This window comes from Sminthopsis crassicaudata, chromosome 1 (genome assembly GCF_048593235.1).
Source record: "Sminthopsis crassicaudata isolate SCR6 chromosome 1, ASM4859323v1, whole genome shotgun sequence".
Classification (NCBI taxonomy): Eukaryota; Metazoa; Chordata; class Mammalia; order Dasyuromorphia; family Dasyuridae; genus Sminthopsis; species Sminthopsis crassicaudata.
Window position 1 is genome coordinate 47,700,219 of NC_133617.1, and position 23,150 is coordinate 47,723,368.

Here is a 23,150-nt window from a genome sequence, read left to right on the forward strand (position 1 = left end):
CTGGAAATATAAAGATTTAAAAATATATATATATATAAAACTCCTGCTGATTGTTTGTTGATTACATTCTCCTCTTTTGAGGTCCAGTCCTATATCACCAACTATTTGAACATTTCCAACTGGATGGATCTCAAACTCAATATGTCCTAAATAAAATGTTTTATCTCCCGCCTACCCCAACTCAGTTTTCTTCTAAATGTATCTTTTTCTATCCAGAACATTATTCTCTTTTCTGTGCCCTTTGTTTGAAATTTTGGAGTATTCCTCAACTCCTCACCCTTCCTTATCCTTATCAACCACACACACCTTTAGTCACCAAGTGTTGTCAATTTTGTCTCCTTGGTATATCTTGAATTCACCCCTCTCTGAGTTCACACAGACTCCTAGAATTCTGGCCCTCATCCTTCTGATCATATTGATCCTCTGTAACCTCCAAGAATATAATTCCCAGAGGAATGTTCAAATGTGCCTAACAGATGGAATATCTGTGCAATATGAAGCTAATAGGATGTTATTATGTGTGATATGTGTGACACAAGATGATGTGTGACATGTTAGGTATGTTTGACTCAGATATGTGTTTTGCATATGGATGTTCTAACTTGTATTTCATGGGATGATATCATAGGAATAGGGGAAAGCACGAAGGGGTGTAGGATGGGGAAGTGAAGTCATTTGGGAGCCACAGAAGCAAAACAGAGAAAAGATAATTAAGAGTGGAATGGAGAAACCAGTAAGGCCTTCCTTGGGAATGGGGTTCTTAGCTCAGCATTTACTTTTAATATTCACAAGAAGGCAAAGGAAGGCTACCCCTGGATAGGGAGGAGGGTGCCACTGTGGTTCTTCTCTTCACACCTCTTTAAGTCTGAAAACTAGGCTTTATCCTATGCCATCCCATCCAGCACCAGCAGTTCAGACCATGGATGGTGCCCTTTGATGAGCACCAGTCTATCCAATTTCTCCTCCAATAAAACATTGTCCTGCCTCTAAGCCAACCAAGATGAAAAACTGAATCCAGGCTGGAGTCCACCTTGTCCCTCAACCATCTAACCTGGGGACTTTGAGCAGATTTCTTCAGGGTTTAGGACTATCTACCTGGGAGCAAATCTGGATCAGCCTCTGGACAGTTCCATTTGGGATTGTTCCTAGGAATATACTGTGAAAGACACTCAAGAGGATATGAAAAAGGGATTAAATGTGTAACCTGAGAGTAGCAGAACTTTGGAGGAACTGGATTTGACCCAAGAATGACAAAGATGTATCATACACACACATATATGTATATATATGTTTGACATGGGTTTGTATTAGTGATATGGATACATAGCATTTGAGATATGTGTAGTGTGTGTGTGTGTGTGTTTATGTGTGTATATATATAAAATAGGGATATCACAGGAGTGTGAATAACTCAGAGGAGGAAGCTTGTGTCATGGGGAGTTGGGGTCATTTGGGAACTACAAGATTAGAATAAAGAGAAAAGACAAAGTAGGAATAGTGTGTGTGTGTGTGTGTGTGTGTGTGTGTGAAGAACCATAGAGTTTCCCTTGAGATTTGAAAGAAGCATGTGGCAGATAAATTAATCATCAAGCAATAATTTTTTAAAGCCCAACCATATGTTAGTCACTGTGCAAAGGCAAAAGTGAAATATTCACTTTTGAGGGGTAGCTAGGTGGTGCAGTGGATAGAGCACCAGCCTTGAATTCAGGAGAACCCGAGTTCGAATCTGGTCTCAGACACTTAACACTTCCTAGCTGTGTGTCCCTGGGCAAGTCACTTAACCCCAGCCTCAGGGGGGGGGAAAAAATTCACTTTTGTTGTTAGTCATATCTTACTCTTCCAAACCCCCTAGAGGCCTAGACCATAGCACACCAGGCCCTTTTAATCCACTATCGCTGGAAGTCTTAAATTGATGTTCATTATTTCCATGACACTATCTATCCATCTCAAACTCTGCTTCCTCCTTCTCTTTTTGCCTGCAATCTTTCTCAACATCAGAATCTTTCCCAATGAGTCCTGTCTTACCATTATGTGACCAAAGCATTTAAGCTTCAGCTTCAACATTTCAGCAAATTCCAGACCTTCCAACAAATTTCTCAATTAATTTCTTTAAGTATTGACTGATTTGATGTTGCTGTCCAGGGGACTCTCAAAGGTTTTCTCTAGCATCACAATTGGAGAGAATTGTGTTGATGAAGACATTACACATAGAACTATATACCAGACAGATGCAAGATAATAGGGGAAGGAGAGACACTGGTGGGTCGTGGTGGGTGCAGGAGTAAGAGCAAATATCTCAGACAGGAATAAGTGCTTGATAGGATCCTTAAAAGAATATGTTGATTTGTTTTCTACACCTCTTCATAACTTCACTTTGAGGTTTCCCTGGCAAAGATACTAAGTGGCTTGCCATTTCCTTCTCCAATTTATTTTACAGATGAGGAATTAAGACAAATAGGATAATGTGACTTTTCAGGGTTCCGCAGCTAGTGAGAATCCGAAGCCAGATTTTGAATTTAGGAAGCTGGATCTTCTTGATTCTTAGCCCATGTCTCTATCCACTGGGCAACCTAATTGTCTTATGAGTAACAGAGAAAAAATGCTTTTTGAAAGAAGAGGAGCCGAAGAGAAAGAATGTTTCAGCCATGGAGTGGGGGGAGAGACAGAGAGTGCTACCGAGAGGACAAATCTAAAGGATCCCCAGATTCATCTTAGTTGAGCAGCAGGGCGGGGGTCCTGCACATGGGGTTGTGAGCCCTAGCTGCCTAAATGTGAGTTGGAGTAACCCCTTAAGGAACCTTCTTCCCAGATAAGGAGAATAAAGGATCTAGCGAGGAAACGCTTACCTGATACTGAGGTGCAGTGAGATGGAAAACAGTTGAGACGGATTATGCCCTCCACTTGAGCAGTCCTGGTTCAAGGGGCACGGTATACATCTGTGTCTCCGCTGCCCAGGCAAAAGGGTCTCTCACAATCACGCGGGGACTAGTCTCCGAGGAACTTCTCTATTACCCTACGGCTGCCTCTCTGAGGAGGGAGGACTCTGGCAGAAGGAGGCGTCTGGGGCTCCAGGGAATGGGAGGAGCATCCTAGAGGAGGGTGGGGGCCCGCGTACACACTTGAGTCCTGGAAGTCCTGCAGGCTCAGAAGGAGAAGGGGACCCAGATGAAAGACTGGGAAGGGGGAATTTACCAGGAAAAGAAGGGAGTTCTGGGAGGAAACGTTTTCCTGGGGGATTGCGGGAGAATGGAAAATGGAAGGCAGAGGAAAGTTTAGAGCGAAATAGAGCCTGAGTTCGGAATGGGAGGGATGGGAACACAGGGAGAACTTGGGACGTGTTCTGGAAGGTGTTTTTTGGAGGGAGGTGGGTGGATATCGCTGGCCGGGGACCTGGGGCTGGGGCTGAAAGTGTAGTCAGCAGGAGAGGGTGTGGGGGCGGGGAGGAGAAAAAGGAAGAAGCCGCTGGGGAGCGGGAAAAGGAACTATTGGAGCCGATAGGTTCCAAAGAAGCATCAGAAATCGCGAAACCTTTATCTGATTCATCTTCACCTATTCGGTCTGGCAGCTGGCTCTCTAGTTCAGTACTGAAAGCGGGAATCAACCGATCTTTCCACCCACCGCCTCTAGCCTTTCAGGAACTTAACCAACCTCCGACCCGCACCCGGTCCTCCATACACCTCCACCCATCCCCCTCCCCTCAGCATCACCATTCTGCCCTACACTGGGGCACCCTCCAGAAATAGGGGTACCTTCTCCTTTCAGACACCTCCGGTACTTCCAAGCTCAAGACACCCCCTTCCCACTCTGAACACAAAGACATACAGCCTCTTGCTACCTTTCAAGCACTTTACACTTTTCCTTCCCTACCCCCATCCCCCACCCCCGACTCCATATTCTCAAGGATCCAGTAACAAGCTTTGAATCTAGGGAGGATCCCATCTTTGGCATTTGACCTCAACTGAAGTGAGTGGCTATCTATTCTAAAGGGTCAAAAACTAATTTACATTTTTTACAGATAGAAACAAATTTGTTTCGTGCCCATGAAATATATGCATCGATGGAGGGGTGGGGAAAGGCAGGCAGCTGGAAATCTCTCACAAGTTTTAAGTTGTAACAATCTCAGGTTCTTTCAGGGACTGAGGGTCCCCAGCCAGTTCTTCAGTGTGAGTCAAGGCTAATGTTTCCTAATATTGCTTTGTAATACAATTTGAGATAAGGCATTGTTAGGCCACCTTTCTTCTCTATTTTCCCCAATGATTCTTTTGATATTTTTGATCTTTTGGATTTTTTTAGGTGAATTCAAATTTTTTTTTACCTCTGTAAAATAATTGTTTGGTAATTTAATTGATATGGGGCTGACTAGGTAGGTTAATTTAGGTAGAGTTGTCATTTTTATTATATTCTCTTAGTCTACTGAGAAAATGGGGTATCTCCTAATATTCTGACATTTCTCCCTTTTGGTCAAAGACAGGGGGTCTGCATGAATCCCTACCTCTCTGGTCAATTAAAGAGAGGCAAGTATAAGCTAAGATGCTATGAGAAGCCAGATGGGCCAGGATGAAATATTGCCTAGGGGGTAATAAAGGTAATCTATCTGGGAATGTGTTCCAGGTATCACTGCTAGCCATTGTTTGCTTGCAATCAGAAAAGAAAGGGAGGGCCAAGAATGTAGTAGGAGAAAATATCAACACATGCTTGAACCGGGCCTTTTTGTTGGTTAGGTACACAACCAAAGGGAAGAGGACAGTATACTTAACCCTTGTGGAAAATTTTTGGACCACTCTCTTATCTAGGTATCTGCTTGTGGTTCCATATTAGAAGAACTTTGAGGGCCCCAGAGGGTTCTGTTGTCCACTCAGAAGCAGAAACTTTCTTGAGATGATCTAGGAGTCTACATCTACAAGTATGACAGCTATAGGGGTAGTCAGAAGGACCTTAGAAATGATTGATTGATCAGTACTGGACCAGTTTTCAGATAAGAAACTCTTTGCTTCAATCTTTGGATCTGAGTTTCTGGTCAACATAACATAAATCCTTGGTTAAGGATTTCTAAACAAAACATAGAGATCCAATTTCCTCAGATCAGGTCTAAAGGGGATCTACTTCTTTGATTCCAAATCTAGAGGTTCCTAGATAATTCTAACTTAATATAATTTAGTACAATCTTTTAAATGTGGTTCTTCAATCTTGAAACTTCAAAGAATTTCAGTTTATACATTATTTGCTGTTTTTATCCTTACCCAAATCCTACATCTGATATAAGAATCTTTTAAAAATTTATGAGATCCAACCATAAAATGAGTTCTTTTGCCTTTTAAAATTATCAGGCAGATACTTTAATAATAGAAAAATAATTTCATTTTCTTTACAATAGTAAATCATCATAATTTATATGTAAAATCTAATATTGAGCGCTTAATCCCTAAACATGCTCAAAGGGTAAATTTCCATGATAGACAGATTTTGAAAGACAGTCATATGCATCTGTATATTTATATTGCATTTTAGAGAAAATACTCTAATCCTATTGTTTTTCTCAAAATTCCTATTCCATTTCATTAGAAAACTTTCATGTTACATTTTTGTCTTATTACATTATTTAGTTATTTCCTCTTAGGAAGATATCATTGCTATATTATAATTTAGCCACAAATAGGTAAAAATTTTAAGATATTTATACTTGCATCTTATTACAGTAGTTCAGAGATGTTCCTGTATCAATTTGTTATTTAATAGATTTAGAATTATAGTTCTAAAACTTCTTCATTATAGAACTTTGCTATGAAAGGAAAAGAGAAACATAGTTATAACAAGTGTCATAACAAAGTGAAAAATTTCCTTAGCTCTCTTTGATTCTAGTATAAGTCATATCTGACAACTTATCATTTAGTCACAGGGTATTAAAAACAAAATTTAGGATTATCCAGGTAGAATTTTTCTTTTTCAGAAAGGAAATAATAATGCAGGGAAAGATTCCAGGAGTCTGTAGGGTTTTCATTTTTTTCCAAGATGTTTATGATCTAATGAGAAATATGTGCATTGTTTTCCTGGCTTTGCTCTGGTCTCTGTGTGACCACAAACACTTTTCTCTCCCACTCCCTGCCCTGGAACTCTAACAACCATTCCTGCACTCCTACTTCCACAAGTTCTAATGAGTTAGTGCTTCTCTTAGTTCTGAAACTGTGACCTGGAGTTATGTATGCGCAATACAACAGATGACTATACCCAGAACAAGCAAAGATTCCCCTGTAATCTCTGACCAGCTGTCTTACCCCTTACCATCTGTGACTTGAGAATTCCCAAAGCTGCTGCCACCAAATTGCCTCCAGGAATGATTCTGGTGCCTCTGCTTGGTCTGCTCTGGGCTGTAGCATGACCATAACCCTGCTGGGACAGACCTTTCTTGATGATTTCTTACGCTGACTTGGGGTGAAAAATTGTTTACTCCAAACTTTTGTTGGTAGTACTTCCCCAGAATCGATTTGAATCCTTATTTTAAAGTAATTTGGAGTGGAGCTTGGGAGAGCTCAGGTGAGTCCCTCCCTTTCTCCTAACATCTTGGCTCTGCCCTAACCTAGGCCTCTTTTTTTTTTTTTTTTAATTTATTTATTAATTATAACATTTTTGACAGTACATATGCATAGGTAATTTTTTTTTTACAACGTTATCCCTTGTATTCCCTTCTGTTCCGAATTCTCCCCTCCTTCCCTCCACTCCCTCCCCTAGAGGGCAAGCATTCCTACATATTAAATATGTTTTAGTATAGCCTAGATACAATATATATGTGCAGAACTGAATTTTGTTGTTGTTGTTGTTGCAAAGGAAGAATTGGATTTGGAAGGTAAAAATAACCTGGGGGGAAAAAAAACAAAAAAAGCAAACAGTTTACACTCATTTCCCAGTGTTCCTTCTCTGGGTGTAGTTGTTTCTGTCCATCATTGATCAACTGGAAGTGAGTTGGATCTTCTTTATGTTGAAGATACCCACTTCCATCAGAATACATCCTCATATAGTATTGTTGTTGAAGTGTATAGTGATCCTCTGGTTCTGCTCATTTCACTCAGCATCAGTTGATGTAAATCTCTCCAAGCCTCTCTGTATTCATCCTGCTGGTCATTTCTTACAGAACAATAATATTCCATAACATTCATATACCATAATTTATCCAACCATTCTCCAATTGATGGGCATCCATTCATTTTCCAGTTTCTAGCCACTACAAAAAAGGGGCTGCCACAAACAGGTCCCTTTCCCTTCTTTAGTATTTCCTTGGGATATAAGCCCAGTAGTAGCACTTCTGGATCAAAGGGTGTAACATGCTGTGCTGTTATCTCCAGAGACTGCCCATCACTCTCTGGGAGGAGATCTACTGTGTCAACTCAAATCTCTCGGACAGATTATTTTTCCTGTAGAGAGCTGACTTCCTTTCCTGCAGAGAGCTGCCTCAAGTCTGATCTAGAGCAGAGACTGACTTTTTCCTCCAGAGCTGCCCTCTTTTATCCTCCCAGAAAATGGGCATGGGATAATGCAAGGGCTTCTGGGAAAAATTACTTCAACCAATGAGCTTGCTCCTCCTAAGCATGCAAGCTCTTCCCCAGGAATTCAAAGGGGTTGAACTAGAGAATTGTTAAGTACTGACTTAGCACTTAGTAAGAACCTAATATCTCATTATCTCATTAGCACTTAGTAAGAACCTAACAAAAGTTTGATAACTTTTGGGGCATAATTCCAGATTGCTCTCCAGAATGGTTGGATCCATTCACAACTCCACCAAGAATGCATCAGTGTCCCAGTTTTCCCACATCCCCTCCAACATTCATCATTATTTGTTCCTGTCATCTTAGCCAAACTGACAGGTGTGTAGTGGTATCTCAGAGTTGTTTGAATTTCTCTGATCAATAGTGATTTGGAACACTCTTTCATATGAGTGGAAATAGTTTCAATTTCATCATCTGAAAATTGTCTGTTCATATCCTTTGACCATTTATCAATTGGAGAATGGCTTGATTTCTTATAAATTAAAGTCAATTCTCTGTATATTTTGGAGATGAGGCCTTTATCAGAACCTTTAACTGTAAAAATGTTTTCCCAATTTGTTATTTCCCTTCTAATCTTATTTGCATTAGTTTTGTTTATACAAAAGCTTTTTAATTTGATGTAATCAAAATTGTCTATTTTGGGATCAATAATGATCTCTAGTTCTCCTTTGGTCACAAATTCCTTTCTCCTCCATAAATCTGAGAGGTAAAATATCCTATGTTCCTCTAATTTATTTATGATCTTGCTCTTTATGCCTAAATCATGGACCCATTTTGATCTTATCTTAGTATGTGGTGTTAAGTGTGGGTCCATGCCTAGTTTTTGCCATACTAATTTCCTGTTTTCCCAGCAGTTTTTGTCAAATAATGAATTCTTATCCCAAAAGTTGGGATCTTAGGATTTGTCAAACACTAGATTGCTATTTTTATTCCCTATCTTGTCCTGTGAACCTAACCTATTCCACTGATCAACTAGTCTATTTCTTAGCCAATGGTTTTGGTGACTGCTGCTTTATTATATATATATATATATATATATATATATATATCTCAGGTACAGCTAGGCCACCTTCATTTGATTTGTTTTTTTTTCATTATTTCCCTTGAAATTCTCGACCTTTTGTTCTTCCATATGAATTTTGTTGTTATTTTTTCTAGGTCATTAAAATAGTTTCTTGGGAGTCTGATTGGTATAGCACTAAATAAATAGATTAGTTTAGGGAGTATTGTCATCTTGATTATATTCCCTCGGCCTATCCAAGAGCACTTAATGCCTTTTCAATTATTTAAATCTGACTTTATTTTTGTGGCAAGTGTTTTGTAATTTTGCTCATATAATCCCTGACTTTCCTTTGGTAGATATATTCCCAAATATTTTATACTATAGATAGTTATTTTAAATGGAATTTCTCTTTGTATCTCTTGCTGTTGGATTGTGTTGGTAATGTATAAAAATGCTGAGGATTTATATGGATTTATTTTGTATCCTGCAACTTTGCTAAAGTTCTGAATTATTTCTAATAGCTTTTTAGCAGAGTCTATGGGGTTCTCATATCATCTGCAAATAGTGATAGTTTGATTTCCTCATTACCTACTCTAATTCCTTTAATCTCTTTCTCAGCTCTTATTGCCAAGGCTAGCGTTTCTACTACAATATTGAATAGTAATGGTGATAGTGAGCAACCTTGTTTCACTCCTGATCTTACTGTGAAAGGTTCCAGTTTATTGCCATTACATATGATATTTACTGACGATTCTAAATATATGCTCCTGATTATTTTAAGGAATAGTCCATTTATTCCTATACTCTCAAGTGTTTTTAGTAGGAAAGGATGTTGGATTTTATCAAATGCTTTTTCTGCCTCTATTGAGATGATCATATGGTTTTTGTTAATTTGATTATTGATATAGTCAATTATGCCAATAGTTTTCCTAATATTGAACCAGCCCTGCATTCCTGGTATAAATTCCACTTGGTCATAGTGTATTAACTTAGGCATGATTTTCTGTAGTCTTTTTGCTAATATTTTATTTAAGATTTTAGCATCCATATTCATTAGGGAGATTGGTCTATAATTTTCTTTCTCTATTTTCAGCCTACCTGATTTAGGTATCAGTATCATGTCTGTGTCATAAAAAGAATTTGGTAGGACTCCTTCAATCCCTATTTTTTTTTTCAAATAGTTTATATAGCATTGGAGTTAATTGTTCTTTAAATGTTTGGTAAAATTCACATGTAAATCCATCTGGTCCTACTCCAGGCCTCTTTTTTAATAGTTTTATATTGAGACATAATATGTGAGTTTCTTCTCTGGGTTGACAGGTAAATAGTTGGTATATGAAATTTTAAAGTAGTACATAGTAAAAGAAGATACTGTGTAATTTTTAGAAAGTATTCTCTCCCTCCTCAAATTCTCCTGGAGTCCTTTTTCTTTTCTTTAAGCCACCATCACTCTCTTCTTATCAATGGACAAGTTGCATCTCCTCCCACACCTGTTAGAATGTAAGGATTTTGAGGGTGAGTATGATGTTATTTTTTTTTTTTTATCCCAGCACTTGGCACAACCATTGGCACATAAGGCCAAGAAAAAACTTAATAAATGTGATTGCATTTGCTCTTTTCATTGTTCATTAGGTGAGAGGAACATCCTAATCTTCCCTATGCAAATTAGGCTTTTTTTTTTCCCAGAAAGATTATAAGAGACTTAAATTAATCCAGACATCCAAGCTGTGCTTCCATTGATATAGTTTTCTTGTAGCCTTTGACTTTATGAAAGTAAGGAAAAACTATGTTTCCTTAAGCCAAGTGTTTGAATATGCTTAGTAAATAGCCTTCCCATAGTATCATTAAGTAAACTTTCTTTTGTTAATTGTGGAGAGAGCTATAAGTACCTCATTTCATTCCAACATCATACCTAAACTAATAGGATATTGAGTCAAGTCATATCTGTCCATAAGTGACTCTATCACATTGTCCTCTGTGTTATGCTCTTGTGTGTACTCATTGCAAAGTTATTCACTCCTCAAGGACAGAGACAATTCCCCTTTTGTCTCAGCTCTGTCTAAATTAATAGATTTAGAGCTGGAAGAGAATTTTAGATCATCTCATATAATCCTTTCATTCAATAGATGAAAAATTTGAGGCCTGCACAATAAGGCTAAGTGACTTGGCCAAAGTCATACAATGGTAATAGCAGGGTAATTGAGCCTAGATCTTCTGAACGTGGTATACAGTTCACTTTCTATTGAATTTAATCAATCATTTTCCCAGCTCCTAAAAAGGACACTGAATAGTCAATCAACTGACAAAGATCTATTTCTAAGCCTGCTTGCATCCTTTTCTCTTTCTTTCTTAGATTTAACCCTCTTGGGATAGTTTTCTGGATACTATTTGACTACTGAAAGAGTTCTGGAGCACTCTTTGCAACCATATCTGAAAGTGAAGAGTTAAAGCAGAGTAAGGGCTATTTGGGAAGATTGCTTAAGGAATAAGATCAACTGAATTGATTTGATTAACCTGATTTTTTTCTCCTCCAACTTTTCTTTCTTCTAGAGCAAATATTTAGTATCTTTTTATAAAACAATCTTCTGGAAACATGAGACCTTTCTTTGAGCTGGCAGCCATCCCCTCTTTCCCTATATTTCTATTCCCCCCATTTTTCTTTCTCAAGAAGCTTACAGGGCTTATTTCTACTCTGCCTTATTTCAGACTACCTCTGCCTTTGAAATCTACCCTACTCCAATTAGTTGGCTTCAATACTTCCTAGTTTTTTTTTGTGATCCCATTAGAGTCCATTATCTTATCTATAAAATTCAAACAACAATTCACATTCCTCATAGAACTGATCTGAGATACACAACTTTATCTTGAATCACTGATTAGGCCTAGTCTCAGACTAACTGAGATGGTTAAAGATTTTAGCTTAAAAAGGCCAAGGTCTTCCATGGCATCCGAAACCATCACCAGTTGTCCTGATCTGTATCTTGCCACTGGATCAAATGACTGATTCCTCCCCTCCACTCCCCTCCCTTTTCCATCTATTCCCTTCCCTTCCCTTCCTAAAATGTTGGCCATATTTGAGACCATATTTGAGAAATTCTATAAAAACAAAATGGACAGGCTTTCACAACAGATTGGATATGGAGAGTGAGGGGAGCCTAATATAACTCTTAACTTATGATCTCGATACGAGCAAAAATCATGTTTTCTTCTGTGATAATAGAGAAGGTAGCAGGATGGAATGGTTTAGGGTCATGATTACTATTTTGAACATATTGAGCTGAAGATGTTTAAAAATACTTTCAGAAAATGGCATTTGTTTTGTGTTCATCTCCTACCCTTGCTAACATTTACCTTCCAAGATCTTCAGGTATGGCTAGAAGAGCCTTAATTAAATGCTCTGTCATCACTTTGAACATTAAAGGAAACGGTGGGGAGGTATTCACTCCTTGTCTCAGATTCAGAACCAGAATAAAGGAGAAATCTGAAAAGACAGTGATGAATTCCCATTTTCCACTTCAGACTCTCATTAGCTAAATGAAAAGTCTCCAGTTCACCAGTCTCAAAGGATATTCCACAGGAAAGCATCTTTTCTTAAAGCTATGCTGGTTTCTCCTTGTTATTTCATCTGCTACCTGAGAATCCCCTATTTGTGCCCAAGAACAAAATATCCCTCAGACATTCTGGCTTCTAGTTGCCTCATCCTTGTGTACTCCAACTTCTGCCTGGAGGGAGTGTCCTTGACTCTCTTATTCTTCTTTGAATCTAGGACAGTAACAGTAGCAATATCAGGACCCAAAATGGTCCTAGCTACTGATGTAATCTATGGTGTGGGATCAGGTGCTAAAATTTGAGGTTTGGTCATATGAATGATGTATTACAATAATGATTTTGTGGTACCCTAATTTTAGTGTGTGGGGGGGGGGCTTCTGTTCTAACAATAAGTCAGTAATCCTAAATCTTCTGGTTTTGGAATCTTCCTCAGGAAACTCCCAACATCCAATATGTCTGATTCTGAACAGACCACTCTTCAATTCCTTTCTGATTGATAATCTTGTCAGTGATAATCTGGTCAGTGATAATCAAAGTTTGGAGAGCATTCCTCTGGCCATAGAATTAGCTTGTCAATGATAGAAAGCTGGATAAATGTGTGTCCTTGTTTCTGGTTTCTCTGATAATTTCTTTTGGAATTCAGCCTGCTTGTAATGACCTTACTGTTACAATAAACTTTGTCACTTGACTAGGAAATAAGTTCAAGCCTGCAAATTCTTTTGAGACACCTGGCAACATCAGTCTATGACCCCAAACTTTTGAGGTCCCCTTCCCAACCTCAACATTTGGTGGCCCGAATGGGAAGAATCTGGATTCCCCTGGCTTTATTCTCTTCTTGTGAAGATAAGCGCCCTTTTTTCCCTCCCACAATCCTACAGTGAAATACCTGAAGCCACTGGGAGAAAGCTTGTCTGGGTTGTTATGAGCTCCATGCTCATCAAGTTTTCCTTGTCTAGGGACAGCCAGACTTGGAAATTCTTGCAATTTTTTGGCAAAGTTCCTAGGGAAACTGCTATCTTTTAACCTTCTTTGGGATGCCAGAAGTTGAAAGTGCCATAGGATACCTTTTGGCAAAGTTTTATTGCTTTTGGCAAAGATAGGCCAGTCCTCTTTCATGTCATTTTCTCTGTGTCTATGGCTCTGTGCAGAATGCCTATGTCATGTTTGTTCTGTGAGCTAGATTTTGTTACCTGGAAAGATTTAAAATGCAACCAGCAAGGAAAAACAAAAGAATAAACCTCTATGCTGTAGTTAGAACGCTGAGAAAATTTTTTTAAAAGGCTAACTTTTTTCTGTTGACTTTAACTCTGGCCAAGGTAGGGGCTACACAAAAAGTTAGCTAATTAAAATTAAAATAACATCTTTGCATATTCTCAAAGTTTTGAGAGCAAACTGTTTTAGCAAATTCTCAATTCTGAGAGCAATGATTCAGAAGTTTGGCAATTAGTCATTTTAAGATTGCAAGAAAAAATTCCTGAAACATTGGGAATAATTCCAGGAATTTACCCCATTCTGAAAGAAAAGAAAAGGAAAAAACAAACTAGGTAAATAGCAAGCTTTTGCTAACCCTTCTTTGACTTCTACCTTGTCTGAAGTCCTCCTTCTGATCCTTTGGGAAAGCACCCCAGAGAGTATTAAGGGACCCTCTTAATGAGTGATCCTGAGTGTAGCTCAGTTGTAGGGATTGCTAACAAGATCAATATAGTCCAAATCCCTCTGTTGTTAATCCCTCTCATCTCAGATCAGATTAAAACTCAAATTCTGCTTCACCTGTAGAAATAGGGGAAGTAGCCCCTGGGGAACCCACACAATCTTGTTCAAACACCTGCCCAACCCAGTTTTGGGAGAGTGGGGGTAATATCCAATAGCTGCATTCCCTGAGCCCTGGCACCTGAAATTTCCATCAAAGGGATATCTAAGCATCAGTCACCCCAGCTTTCAGCAGATTCTGTCCAGGAACTGCCTGGGAAGAATTCGGGTACCTCTGGTACCATCTAGCATGGCAGTGTGAGGTGAGAAAGCAACTCAGCCTCTGAATTTGGTAAGACCATCATTCTCTGTCTCAATTGTGGATATATATTAGCTATATAATTTATGGGAAATTATTTTCTCTCTGCTGAGTTTTCCAATTTGTAAAGAGAAATAATAGTTGTTGTGAAGACTACATGATTGCAAAAGTTCTTAGCATAAAAGTGTTATGTGGAACTGATGCTGAGTGAAATGAGCAGAACCAGAAGATCACTATATACTTCAACAACAATACTGTATGAAGATGTATTCTGATGGAAGTGGATATCTTCCAGCTGATCAATGATGGACAGAAACAACTACACCCAGAGAAGGAACACTGGGAATTGAATGTAAACTGTTAGCACTACTGTCTATCTACACAGGTTACTTATACTTTCAGAATCCAATACGAAATACAAGAAAATTGGATTTACACACATATATTGTATCTAGGTTATACTGTAACACATGTAAAATGTATGGGATTGCCTGTCATCTAGGGGAGGGAGTATAAGGAGGGAGGGGAAAATTTGGAAAAATGAATATAAGGGATAATGTTATAAAAAAAATTACTCATGCATACATACTGTCAAAAATTTATAATTATAAAATTAATTTTAAAAAAGTGTTATGTGAATGTTAACTACTTTATTGGATTATAATTGTTTCATATTTGAAAATTTTATGGTTTTTTTTTTTTTTAGATGTGATCAATTGAAAAATGATTTCTAAAGTAGTTTGGAAATTTATCTGAGATGATAATAAAAGCAATTTTAAAGGAGCTCTAATTAAAGCCTGATAAAGGGATCTATTTACATAGAGTGTTAACATAAGAGTTTGGTACTATAAAAATTCTAATTATCTAGAGTCTGATATCTGAGGGCCTTGTCAGTAAAAACTGGCACCTTAACCATTTTCCTGGTTCACAAAAGAGAAACAATTTTCATAAATTGCAATTCAGTTTGTCTAGGACATTTAATCAGAATTTAGGGAATCTCATTAACTAAAGTTGATTTTAAATCTGTTCTATCTCAATTTTAAGAATTTTCTTGTTGTCTCCCTAAAACAAAAAGGAAACTTATTTAAGGGAATAGAAACTACAGCTAAGACTATCTGGCTATTATTTAGGAAAATTCTAAAAATATTAACTAAGTTACTGGGAGTTATTGTCATCATGTTAAGCTTTATCAGTTTACTTCCGAGTTTGAAGTTTGTAACACCTTTTTCCCCTTCACAGAGTGGGGAGAAATATCAAACAGCCCAGCCCACGAAAACACTAAGAATACGTGGGGTGGGCAATAGCAAGCTCAGCCCATTCCCTGGGATCTCTGTCAATTCCTTTTAATTTGTAAACTTGTCCGTTTTTTTTTTTTGAAACCATCAGACTAAGCAAGATCATCAGCCCTGAGAACTGAGCCTGTTTGGGATTTATAGTTTCTAAACAAGGAATGCATCTACTAAGAATTTATAAGCTTGTTTAATGATTGATCCTTTGCACCAGAATTAGTTTAAACCTGTAAGGCATGTTAAACAAAATCTCCTGTGTGTAAGTCCTGATAAACTTTTAAAATAATGTATCTAGCCCTACACTGTGATTGGTAGAATTTGCTACTAGAGATAAAATGTCTTGATTCTTCTTTTGAGTTCTGAATTTGATTGCCTGATCATTGAGTCAGTAGCCTTCCTTCCTTCCTTCCTTCCTCCCTCCCTTCCTCTCTCCCTTCCTTCTTTTCCTCCCTCCCTCTGTCCTTCTTCTTCTCTCTCTGTCTGTCTGTCTCTCTTTTCTTTCTTTCTTTTCTTTCCTTCTTTTCTTTTTCCCACTTTTTTCCTGGTGTACTTTTAACAATATTCCAAGGATGAGAGCTTTGCTCCTACTATTTTCTCTACAGCTCTCTTAGTGTCACTCTATGGCTCCTATCAGTGGGGGATAACTCCTTCTTTTTTAATTAGGCTAAGGAACTCCATGGACCTTGGGAGCATTCAGAATTGTTGGATGTGCCCTCAGCATCCTCAAGGCAGCTCACACATGTGACCTGATGCATTATTTGCAAAGGCCCCATTCCCAATTGTTACCTCCTCACCCTGGATGCTGCCCTATTTGTACCAGCTATCCTCAGGGAAATAACTTTAACTTGACTATCTCCAGTCTTCTTGCCAGAAAGGATTTCTTACCCACATAATAATTATGGGATATCCATTTCACAATTATACTGGCAAACTCACTCATAATACTACTACAGCTAATTAATTCTGACATCCAGTACCCCTCTGAATGCTGCTGCCACCATCTTCAAGTAACATGTCTCCCCTCCTCGGTCTGCACCCCTACTAAATAGGGACAGTTCTGAGTCCCTTGCATGAAGCAGCTTCAGAAGATGAGCTCTTTGTCCTTTTGTCCCAAATGAATTTGGAGTACAAACTGTTTGAGAGGGGGAAAATGATGTGATATAACAATGATTTTGTAATCCCCTGATTTTAGGGCAGCTTCCGTTCTAACAATAAATCAGGAATCCTAAATTTTCTGGCTTTGGAGCCTCAAGGAACTCTTATGCCCAATCTGTCTGATTCTGAATAGACCACTCCTCAATTTATTGCTGACTGATAATCTGGTCAGTGATAACCAAATCTGGAGACCAATCCTCTGGGCCATCGAATTAACATGTCAGTGATAAAAAACTGGATAAATGTGTCTCCTTGCTTCTGTTTTTCTGCTACTTTCTTATAGAATTCAATCCTTTTGTAATGGCATTACTATTACAATAAACTTTGCCCCTTGAGTAGGAAATGGATTCAAGGCTGCAAATTCTTTTGAGACACCTCACAACACCAGGTTGTGACCCCAAACTTTGGGGGTCCCCTTCCCAATCTCAACATGAAGAATTGAAGAATTCACAATGGCCATTTCTTTGGCAAATTTATTTAGGGAATAGATTACAGATAAAATGAAGGCATACAATAGACACTAGGAACAATATGAAATAGAGTGGAAGAGCATATGAGAGACAAGTTCCTCAGTGGAACTCATAATTACCTAGTAGTAGAAAGGGACTATTCAATGAGATTGGAGCATGCCCTTAGTGGGCAGACTAAATCCTGAAAGGGATTTAGCAGCCTGAAAGAGTTAGCAATAAGGAGGAGAAGTGGGGTTGAGAAGTATAGTGGAAGTAAGGGAGATACCATCTGGCATGGGGGAAGGGAAAGAGGAAAGACACCACAAGGCAGAATGCCAAAGCGGGCTGACCCAAAGGAAGGTAGCAGCCATGAAATGTCCCACAAGTAGGTTTCATAGGGAAATTTTCAGGGACATAATTGGGATTTCTATAGAGAGTGGGTCTCAGGAGTTTGACAAAATTTGAATTTCAGATTGGACCAGATCCCCAAAGGGTGGGACTCTGAAGTTTAACTGATCTCTATCAGAGCCTTCTGTCAGCTTGCCTCAGGGATCAATTCCTCTATTAACCACACCTAACACTGAAGACCTCACCAGCTACTGTTGCCATAAAGACAGTCAAGATAATTCTTGTCTTGGATGGAAGTTGAGGCCCCTTGGTTTTTGTTTCTTGTTTCTTCTAAAACTCTAAATCTCAAAAGAATAGAACAAAGGGAATAAAAAGGGGATTATGAGGCATAAATGCAATTTAGTGACTCTTTAGACTTTTTGGTAACTTTTGTGCTGTTGCAAAGAAACATTTGATCTAGTTAGGTGGCTCAGTGGATAGAATGTTGGACCCAGAGTCAGAAAGACTTGAGTTAAAATTAGGCCTTAAACAAATACAAGATGTATGACCCTGTGAAAATCCTTACCTTAGTTCCCCCATTTGTAAAATGAGCTGGAAAGAAAATGGCAAATCCCTCCAGTATCTCTGCCAAGAAAACCCCAAATGGAGGTCATGAAGATTGGGGACAAGACTGAGCAACAAGAGTAAAGAAGAGTTCACTAGTGGGTGGAGAAGAAGGAGGTACAAGGCTATTTAGAAACCTTTTTACTAGTCTCTTCCTTCATGATTCATTATCCCTGAGGGAAATTGGGAGGAGATGGTGCAGCTGCAAAAACCATGAATCTTGTTCAGCTGGTGATGTGGGTAAACTACTTGTTCTTTTTAGTTCATGATGATCCTAAGATGAGGAGAAGCCTTTCATAGCCTTCATGCTAAATCTTGGATACTGTCCAGGTATTGGAATTTGACTTGAAAGAGTGGAACTCACAATGGAGTGGGAGCTTAGATATAGGTAGAAGGTATATTCTGTATTTTACTAATTTGAGCAATTTTGCATTCTATCATGGAGATCAGTGGTTCTTAACATAGGATTTAGGGATAGATTTCAGGGGCCCTGTCAACTTGAATATCCGGGCCCAGCCCCCATCAGATTGACAAAAGACAGTACCTTTCTATAACTATAAGGATAGTGGCCCTTGAACCACACAAAGGGCCCCCTGTGAGACTAGTGTCACACAAATATTCCTAGAGTGTAATGAGGGCAACTTAGATAAGGCAGACAACTAATTAAACTCATACTTTATAATTGACAAAGAGACACATTATCTTTTTATAAGCTTAAGAATGGTTGTCTTGAAAACCACATCCAAAAGTTTCCATTTGGAACTTGTATTATACAAATATCCCCATCCTATAACCTCAGTACCCTATGACTTCTGGTCATATGTGAGGTCAAATGTAGATTCCTAAATAGCATTTATATAGCACTGTAAGATTTGCAAAGAACTGCACATATATTATCTCATTATATCCTCGCAAAAAACTTTTGAATTATTTGCTATTATTATCCCTTTTTTACTGATGAAGAAACTGTACAAGAGAGGTTCTGGTTTGTCCAGGGTCAGAAACTTTCTAAGTGTAAGAGTCAGATCTTCCTTATTTCAAGGATTTATCTTTAGTGGCTTAACAGCTATTTTAGTGTATGTTGCATCTATTTAACTTCATATCTTTGTTTCAGTATCCTCTTATTCTCTTTTACCAATTGAGAAATTATTTATATGCATATAAATTTGACTCAGTTCACTGTATATTTGAGAAATGAGACTTAAGAGAAATGTCATAATTTTTTGATATTACTTCATTGCCTATAGAAATTATTAGTAAAATCTAATTTTACTGATTATCTTTTTAAATTAGATCCATATTTGCCTTTCCTTTGTCTGAGATCATGACTGTTACCTTTACCTTTTTGCATTCAGCCAAAGCTTATTACATTTTACTCTAGCCCTTATATTTTAACTTTCAGTATGTTTCCTATTAACCATACTTTGATGGATTCTGGTATCTAATACATTCTGCTATTGGCTTCTTTTTGTGTGTATGTGTGTTGTGTATGTGTCTATTCTAATTCCATTCATAGAGACAGGCATGACGATGTGTATTTCTTTCCATCCCATTTTATTCTCTTTTATCCCTCCTTAAATGCCCATTTTGCTTCTAACCACTGCCTCCCTTATCATGCTCTCCTTTTTATCAACTCCCCTTTCTCTCTCCAATTTCCCTTTTGGATAAGATAGATTTTTACACAGAACTGAATATACGGATGCTTTCTTCCCTCTTTGAATTAATTCCTATGAGAGAAAGGTTCAAACATTGCTCATCTCTCCATTTTCCCTTCTATTGTAAAAAGTTCAACCTTATATACCTCTTTCATGTGGAATAACTTTCCCTATTCTTCCTTTCCTTTCCCCTTTTTCTCAGTGCATCCTCATTTCTTGCCCCTTCATTTTTTTGTAAGATCATTTTAACATAATCAACTCATACCTTATATCCTCTATTTATGTAAACTAATCTAGTGATAATAAAGTTCTCAGGAAGTCCATGTTTCATCTTCCCATATAGGAATATGAATAGTTTGATTTTATTGAGCCCCTTACAATTACTTTTTCATGTTTATTTTGTTATGCTTCTTTTGAACCTTGTGGCTGAATGTCAGATTTTTTTTATTAGCTTGAAATCAAGCTAATCAAGAATGCTTGAAAATTCCCATTTTCACTGAATATTCACTTTTTTCCACTAAAGGATTACACTTAGTTTTTCTGGGTAGATAAATTTTGGTTATAATCCTAACTTCTTTGACTTCCAGAATATCATATCCCAAGGCTTGTCATCCTTTACTATAAGGACTACTAAATCTTGGGATATACTGAATTTGGATTCATAATTTCAATTGTTTTTTCTGGCTACTTGAAATATTTTTTCCTTGACCTGGGAACTCTGTTATTTTGTTATAATATTCCTAGAAGTTTTCATGTTGGGATTTCTTTCAGGAGGCAATCAATGGATTCTTTCAATTTCCATTTTACTTTCTGGTTCTCATGTATCAGGGTAGTTTTTCTTGATAATTTCTTAAAAGATGATGTCTAGATTCTTCTTCTTCTTCTTCTTCTTCTTCTTCTTCTTCTTCTTCTTCTTCTTCTTCTTCTTCTTCTTCTTCTTCTTCTTCTTCTTCTTCTTCTTCTTTTTAATAGTTTTTATTTATCAGATATTTGGATGGGTAATTTTACATCGACAATTGCAAAACCATTTGTTCCAATTTTTTCCCTTCTCCCCCCCCCCCCCCCCAGATGGCAGGTTGACCAATACATGTTAAATATGTTAGAGTATAAATTAAATAGAATATATGGGGGCAGCTAGGTGGCGTAGTGGATAGAGCACCAGCCTTGAATTCAGGAGGACCTGAGTTCAAATCTGATCTCAGACACTTAACACTTCCCGTGACCCTGGGTAAGTCACTTAACCCCAGCTTCAAAAAAAAAAAAAAAAAAAAAAATACAATACATGTATACATGACCAAACAGTTGTTTTGCTGAACAAAAAGAATTGGACTTTGAAATAGTGTACATTTAGCCTGTGAAGGAAATCCAAAATGCAGGCAGATAAAATTAGAGGGATTGGAAATTCTATGTAGTGATTCATAGTCATCTCCCAGAGTTCTTTCGCTGAGTACAGTTGGTTCAGTTCATCCCTGCTTCATTGGAACTGATTTGGTTCATCTCACTATTGGAGAGGGCCATGTCCATCAGAACCAATCATCATACAGTATTGTTGTTGAAGTCTATAATGATCTCCTGGTCCTGCTCATTTCACTCAGCATCAGTTCTTCTTTTTTAATCATGGTTTCCAGATAGTCTAATAATTTTTAGATTGTCTCTCCTGGATTTATTATCCAGGTTAATTGTTTTTCCAATGAAAGGTTTTATATTTTCTTCTATTTTCTATTTTTTCTTACTTTGATTGGTTTTTGATTTCTGATGGGGTCATTAGCTGTTATTAACCCAATTCTAATTTTCATGAGATTAATTTTTCAAATAAGGATTTGAACTTTTTTTCCCATTTGGCCAAGTCTACTTTTTAAGGTTTTTTTTTTTTTTTTTTTTTCCTTCTGTGAGTGTTTGTGCCTTTTTTTTTTTTTTAACCATTAGTCTAATTCTATTTTTAAGATGTTATTTTCTTCAGTAATTTTTTTGTGTGTACTTCTTTCACTAAGTCATTAATTCTCCTATAATTTTCTTGCATCGCTCTGATTTATTTTTTCTACCACTCATTTCTTTTTGTAATTCTTCCTATAACTCTTGTTTGGCTTGTCTCCAATTAGCATTTTTCTTGGAAACTTTGTAACAGTTTTTGAATTTGTGAAATGCTTTCTGCCACCATAGTAGACCTTTTAATGGTCAATTCTTTTGTTGTTGTTGGTTCATGTTTAAAGCCTATTTCTTGACTTTGAATTTTATGTGAGAGTTGACCTAAGATTCAGGCTTTTTGGTGCTATTTTCAGAGCTAGTTGTGGGACATTACAAGTTTTTCAGCGTTTTCAAGATGGTGTGATTTGGGAAGAAATGTGCATTGCTTTCCTTGTCTTAACTGGTATAGGGAAAAGAGCTGTGTTGGACCTTGGGCTGTGTACTATATAAAAAATTGAAACAGTATGAGTCTGCCTTTAATATAAGAGTAAAATCAAGATCCAGGAAAGTGAATTCAGCAGCAAAAGAGCCAGGGTAGAACCAAGCCTGAAGTTCTTTTCCATTTCTGAATTTTCAAAGCCTGGAAGCTAGCTGAAGGTAGTGGCATAGAGCTATAAGCAGCTGGGGCTCCAAACAGGGATGAGGTCACAGTTCTTTATCCTCAGACTCAGGAACTTGCAAAGTTCAGACTTAGAAAAACTGATCATACTTTGGCCAACAACAAAAACAAAAACAAAATTCCAGCTTCTAGGATAATAACTCACTATCTGACAAAAATTCCTGGGAAAACTGGAAAATAGTATGGCAGAGATTGGGCAGAGAACCATTATTCACACTCTATGCCAAGCTAAGGTTGAAATGGGTTCATGATTTAGACATAAATGTCTGTGGATATAATATGGACATGGATAAGGATAAGCACCTGTCAGATATTTGGAGTAGTGCAATACTCTTGTTCTATAAGAAATGTTGCCTTGGGGAGGGGGTGGATAAAAGACAGAGGGAGAGAAAAATTAAAACTTAAAACAAGTGGGAAGGAAAGAAACCTAATGTGCTATATTAGATCTCAAATTACATTAAAACACAATAATTATTGAACCAATTTGGTAACCACAAAGAAATAGAGAGGCCAATTCATGGAACACAGTAAGTACACAATATGTGGAAGCAAATGAACACAATAACCTAGTGTCTGATAAAATTAAATATCTCAGGTATTTGGCATAAAGATTCTCAATTTAGGCTGAATAAATTGTGGTATATGAATGTTACGGAATATTATTATTCTGTAAGAAATGACCAGCAGGATGATTTCAGAAAGGCCTGGAGAGACTTACATGAACTGATACTGAGTGAAATGAGCAAGACCAGGAGATCATTATACACTTCAACAACAATACTACATGATGATCAATTCTGATGGACGTGGCCCTCTTCAACAATGAGATGAACCAAATTAGTTCCAATAGAGCAGTAATAAACTGAACCAGCTATACCCAGCGAAAGAACTCTGGAGATGACTATGAACCACTACATAGAATTCCCAATCCCTCTATTTTTGTCCACCTGCATTTTTTATTTCCTTCAC

At 37.6% G+C, this 23,150-nt stretch overlaps 1 protein-coding gene across 1 annotated transcript in view; it reads right to left on the reverse strand.

Moving 5' to 3' along the window:
* The window catches only part of LOC141561682 (ceramide synthase 4-like), a 36,624-nt gene extending 33,605 nt beyond the window's left edge, over nucleotides 1–3,019 (reverse strand). Inside the window, exon 1 of the mRNA XM_074301587.1 lies at nucleotides 2,847–3,019. The gene's annotated coding sequence lies outside the window, so the exon portion shown is untranslated. The remainder of the gene's footprint in view (nucleotides 1–2,846) is intronic.
* Nucleotides 3,020–23,150: the final 20,131 nt, after the last annotated feature.